Consider the following 6,027-nt stretch of genomic DNA (forward strand, 5'->3'; position numbering starts at 1 on the left):
GATGGTTCGGTATGAATTTTCAAGTTGATTAATAACATTTCGAGCTATTGCCGCAGATCCCAATATGATTAAAAAATAATACAGTAAATTCAAATGGTTTTTATTATTAATACTTATTTGCATATCTTAATATTTTATTCACTTCTATTGTAATTTCTAATTAAGTGGTTTCTTCAATGAATTTAATTGCTTTTAACTTTGAATTAATTCTATAATACATTTGTTTTTGCCTTTTTTGTTAACATGGCTTTGAGTAGAAAATTCATAACATAAATAGTTCAGTTCATTTGTTATCTACAAATACTAATTGGCCAAAATTTAAAATAGGAACTAATTTAACATATTAAAAATATAACTTTCCTTGACTAGAAGTGTAAATTTAATTATAAGTTTTCTTTAACTAAAATCTAAAATAAAAATTATATATTTGGACAACGTTTTTCTTCAAATATTGTCAGTCTCTCTTAATATCAATTAAAAATAGCCCTTGAGAGAATAGACAAAAAAATGAAAAGGCCTAGCTGAATTTTTCCATAGTAGCCTCTACAATCGTTAGCCAGTATATTCCTTCCTTTCCAACTTCTTCCCTACAAATGGACTCTCCACAAATATTTCATCCCGACTAAAAGCTAGAAATAAATTTTTGAGACTAACTAAGTGACCAAATAAGAGTACATAAACCTTTTTGAGCCAGCCAAATTTAACCCTCGCAACTCTAACCATTTTATTACCGTACAATACTGAAGGCACAGTTAGTTCTTTTCCTTCATTTTACCCCACTTCTAAAGTCAGAAAGTTGGGATAGCTCTCAGTATCTTTATATATAAAATAGACCAGCAATTTACTGCATGTTTGCAAAAGCCTGAATTTCTAGAATAATAAGTAAAACAGGTTACATTAAAGAATTGGGTTTTAATAAAAAATATATTTACCCACTATTGCATGAACAATGGACACTTTCAATGCTGTGTTTTCCATCACCAACTTCAAATTTTAACTTTTGTTTTAAGCATCCGCACACCTTATTCTATGGATCAAGAGTAGACTACTCTCCAATATACTTAAAAATTTCAAGCATGGAGCGATTCACTAATATACCAAATAAAATTATTTAAAATACATTATACATTATACAAAATGCTCAAGCTACTAGTCTATGAAATTAGAACAATCTGGGCTTGTTCTAATGTGAAGATAATAATAAATTTCCTACATACCTTTAAAACTTTCAAACTGATCCCGTGTATGAATTCTCCAAGGCCTACTCATAGTGTTATTAAACTCGAATATTTATACTTATATTTACGAATTCAATACCTATTGACAGTTCAAAATTAATAAATAAATGTCGTATATACACCTTTGTTAATACAAAACATTCGAACACGCTTTAAAAAATATGCTAAAATCGTTAGTAAAATGTTTTAATTGATGTTATAAAACGCGCATTTTCGCATAACGCCATTACCCGTATCACCCAAATATAGTTCTAGGCAGTGTGACTAGGTGGCGCAGCTGTAGTTTTCGGTGGCGAATACAAATTAGCCGGTATTATGCCAATCGTTTCTGGCGCCAAAAATTTTTTCCTTAGCACGTAACTACACACTGACGCGATAGTTACGCCCACGCTAAACGGATTAACTTCGCACAAGTCTTGTAATAGTTTCATAAACTTTAAACAACCTTTAGCTAATATGTGGGTATCTCTAGACCAATAGAGTTTTAACGTTTCGAGGTAATTAAATCCCAAACTCTTTTCGGATTCGAGAGCGTACCATTTGTTAAAACTTTCGCGGTCTTTCGCCGTGAAATATTGGGCACCGTAAGCTTCCAAGGGGGGCAGCGAGTTCTCCGAGACGTAGTTTGTTTGTTCGGGTTTGTAAATGTCAAAATTATTATCAACTACGTTGAATAGAAAATGGGGGAAAAAATCTTTCGTATATTCGCGGCCCAGCTCGAACGTATCCACGAATTTCGACAGAGGAATGGGTATATAATTATACGAATCCGATAGAGTTAAATTGTGTAGTTTCAGTTGCAAGATGCGAGTTCCATTTATTATCGGATCGGGCTCAAACGAGTCTGCACTCTCCATTATAACTTGTAATAGGAGTTGCGTATCATAATTACTGGCATTATGTCCCAACGCGGTCACTCTTCTTATCCGCGCCAGTGTTCTTAAATATTCGAAAAAGTTTCGCGCGGAATCTGAACCCAGAAATTGTCGTTGGCGAACGCCGCAAAATTTACAGGCTACGTCGGGGGTATCCACGCACGCGCCACAATAAGTTTCCGACACGCATAAAATGGGTTGATGAATATAACAGTTTTTCTTATCGGGGTACCGTTTGGTTTGGACCGTCTCAAAATCGTAAAATATCCACATTTGCGTGGGTTGACCGTTGGAATCGAAACGGGGTAAAGGGCGTCGCGGGTCTTTGATTACTTGGATGTAACATTGATGTCCCGAGGGGGAAAACTTACGACAAACTGTACAATACTGTTCGGTAAAAGAATGCAGCTGGCCGTCGCGTTTAGTCAAATCGATTAGAATCGAACATTCCGTGCAATGAAATAAATTTTGGCATAATGATAATTTATCGCCGGTTAATTTTATTTTATGATTCGCGTAGCAATCGACACCCGTAAAATTACGTAAACAGTCGGTACATTTTATTATATCTCCGGTACATTTTATGGCCCTGCAACACGCGAAACAATAGTCTGAACACGCGTGGGTGCTATCTTGTCTGTACCCCTCTAGACACTTTGAACAAAACTTTTCTTTCCCGAATAAGGGGGCCAGCTTTTTAACTAGATTGAAATGCGCCCCCTCGTTTAAAAGTACAATACGTTTTTTTGTCCATACCTGCCCGTACTCTAGAATCGTACACCAAGGTCGGCCAACTGTTTTTAATTTGATAGATTAAAATATCGTATTCTTTCAGATACGTTCTAAATTTTCTAATCGATTCGGGCGACGCGCATTCTTTATTCGGTCGGACACCCGATTTGGAGCATAGGAGGAGCGCCTCGGCTCGCTGGCCCACATTGTTTTCTTTGGTATGCGACAAAGTTTCATAGACCGTTTTTAGTCTTTTGTTTTCGGGTTCATTCTGATATTTACACAGTGCCACACCGACGCAAAGAGCCCTAGCGAGACAGATTTAGTCGCTGTTCGCAATACGGACAATTGCTCGTCTATTTCTAGAAAACAGGGCAAAGGTCTCTAGTCGTTTCCGTTTCACACAGCCACCGCCTTGGGGGAGACGGACAATGGAAAATATTAAATTAACGGGCGCCATGAAAAACGCTTCTTCCTCATCTGAATATATAGCTTCTGAAATCTCGTCGAGAAGGGCCTCGATATCAATCTGGTCACGCCTCCTAAATGAAATGGTTATATCGGGATGCGCCGCACCCAGCGCCGAACTACGTATTACCAGCTGTACCATGTCAGCGGGGTTTACATCGCGTAATACCCGTTCAGTGACCCTGGCAAGCCCTTCCGCTATATTATTAGATATTTCAGCTTCCAATTCAATTCCCGTCATATTGAAGTTCGGGAACTGTTTTTCATTCTGACCCAAAAATTACCCAATTAGGGTCCTCAAAATCAATATATCCTACAATTGGGAAATCTCCCTCCTCCTCCCCGTAACCGCTTTGGTTAAGTAGGTCATTGAAATATTCGTCCACCATTTCAACGGATTCACGCGGTTCGGGGTCTCCAGCATCATCGACCGTGACAATTTCAGGGGTGTCTATAAAAAATAAATATATTTTTTAATTTCTTATATATTTTTGATACGCGGTACGAGAGAAAAAAAACTTACTCTTCAGGTAGTCCAACACAGGTTCGTCATATTCGGCACCCAACATAGTATCCCACTCGAGTTCGAGTAATTCTTTTTCCCGCTTATTATATCTAGCTTCAATAATTTCGCCTAACCGAGGCGGTAATGCTTGATTAAATAATCGGAGTTCCGCTACCGTTTGGCACGCTTCTGGAACATGGGGGATAGATTGAACAGTTTCAAAAATTTCAATAACCGTCAAAATTAATTTAAAACTCAGATGACTAAAGATTGCGGGTAACTTATTTGGTGCAAACCCCGGCTCTAAATTTAAAAATAAACATATTCCGTAATAAAATTGCAGTAGTTGGGGCACGGACCAGGGTCTATTTACCTCCAAATCGTCTAGAAACCAACATAAGCTTTCGCTATCCATTTTTTCTAGGTGCTAAGAAAACGACTTCCAACTTGAGAATTCCGCTGATTAGTGAAGTTTCTTTGACCGATCGGGCTCTATTTATACGTATCTTTTGAGGCTGTATAAAAATAATATCACGTCGTTAATTCGAAACTCTATTATATAAAACTCGATTGTTTTCTAAAAGATGAGCCCCAATGTTTTTTAAGCCCATAAATTTAAGGATGGATCAAGGGCTACTTTAATGATAGCCCCATAAATATGGTGGCGGTTCATCCTTTTATCGCTGACAAAGGTTGTTTTTCAAAAGAGCCGCAGAAAACTCTTTTGACTATTTTGACCAAGCTGGATGAATATACGAAAAAAACGTTTTGACTGTGCCCTTCTTGTTCTCCGAGCGGCCCCAATTTTTTTTTACGAGCCGCTATTTTATTAGACACCAAACCCTTAGGGTGGAATCCTTTGGGCCCACGCCGCTCGAGTCTTAATTGAACAATGTAGGCCCCTACGGTCTTTTTCTTTGAAGGGAAAATGGTTTAGGGGCTCTTTTTTTTGTGTCAACCCTAACCATTTTTACGATGCAAATTAAGTTTGACCCACGCGCGACTCCTGAATTTAACTTGACGCGTCAAATCGGGTATTGTTAAAGCTTTTTTTTGCGCACCGAAATGTTTATAAAAAGCTATTGTTTTCACAGCTGTTTTTAAGCGTCGAAGGATGGTCATGGTGAAAGAGGTATATGCTCAAAAACGTTTTAAAAAAAGACGTTTCAAACTGTTAGATATTTTTTGGGGACAAACGTTTTGTCGAAAAATGGTTATAAATGAATGTTGTTGCGCGTAGAATTTTATGGAGCCCCATAAACTATGTGGAATAGATCCTCTTAATTATTGTATATATTTTTTTCATTTCTCGTTTGTATTTTTCATTTGTTAATAATTCCTTTCTATATATTAGTTATTTGTCAATATTTCTTTTTGTATATTTTAGTCATTTGTTTATTTTAGTTATTTGTTTATTTTAATACTTTGTATGTCATTTGGTTTTTTATAAAATATATAACGTTTAAATCCCTTTTTTGGTTTATTGATAAATTTAGTTTAACGATAACTTCCGGTATGGAAGGTTCTATCCCCGCCTCTCCCATTAGTCGGCTTATCGCGAACAATCCTAAAAACGCATTACTAATCGCGTTGATTTTACTTTTAATGGGACTTGTAGAATTTCTATCTCTTTGGTTTACCAATATGGCCGTCGCTATACACATAACACCGCAAAATTTGACTAATCGCGTGAGTCATTGAGTCAACCCATTACATCATCCTGATTACGTCATCAAATTATTATCGCTATATATAAGACATTCACCCCCATCATCCATCGGCAGTACACTACAAACCGTTTCTCGAGCATCATGTCTAAACGAAGCTGTGTAGATAACGTTCCTGGGCCCACTAAAATGTCTAAATTTGATCCGACTCAGCGTAACATTAACCCTCGGTATTCACTTTCATCCGAGCTTTTCGTTACTACGGGTTTTACGTCTGAGCTCGATATATCTGTAGCTCTATGCAATAAAATCACACACCAGGCCTTTGAAATGTCTTCGCGCGCCTGGGATGATTTATACGGCCACTGGGAACAAATAAATGATCCACAAAGGCTGCCCTTTCGATCACCGTTCCCGTTATCAGACGCGCTAGTGACCGCCGCCATGTCTGACCAAAAAGGATTAACCTTGCAAAGTACGATATCCGAAGCGTCGGTCGTAATCAAAGCGCCGGAAACTCGAGAATTGGACAGACTCAAATA

At 37.6% G+C, this 6,027-nt stretch overlaps 1 long non-coding RNA gene across 2 annotated transcripts; it reads right to left on the reverse strand.

Moving 5' to 3' along the window:
• Positions 1–447: 447 nt before the first annotated feature.
• LOC149947171 (uncharacterized) lies at positions 448–1,522 on the reverse strand. Of its 2 annotated transcripts, none has more exons than XR_016480525.1 (3): positions 1,218–1,522; positions 933–1,027; positions 448–870 (listed from the first exon to the last, which is right to left on the reverse strand). It is a non-coding gene; the product is annotated as an uncharacterized LOC149947171 (long non-coding RNA). The 2 variants fall into 2 exon arrangements; XR_016480524.1 differs by having other exon boundaries at positions 933–1,089.
• Positions 1,523–6,027: the final 4,505 nt, after the last annotated feature.

This window comes from Leiobunum rupestre, chromosome 4 (assembly GCF_980474605.1).
Source record: "Leiobunum rupestre chromosome 4, qqLeiRupe1.1.hap1, whole genome shotgun sequence".
Classification (NCBI taxonomy): domain Eukaryota; kingdom Metazoa; phylum Arthropoda; class Arachnida; order Opiliones; family Sclerosomatidae; genus Leiobunum; species Leiobunum rupestre.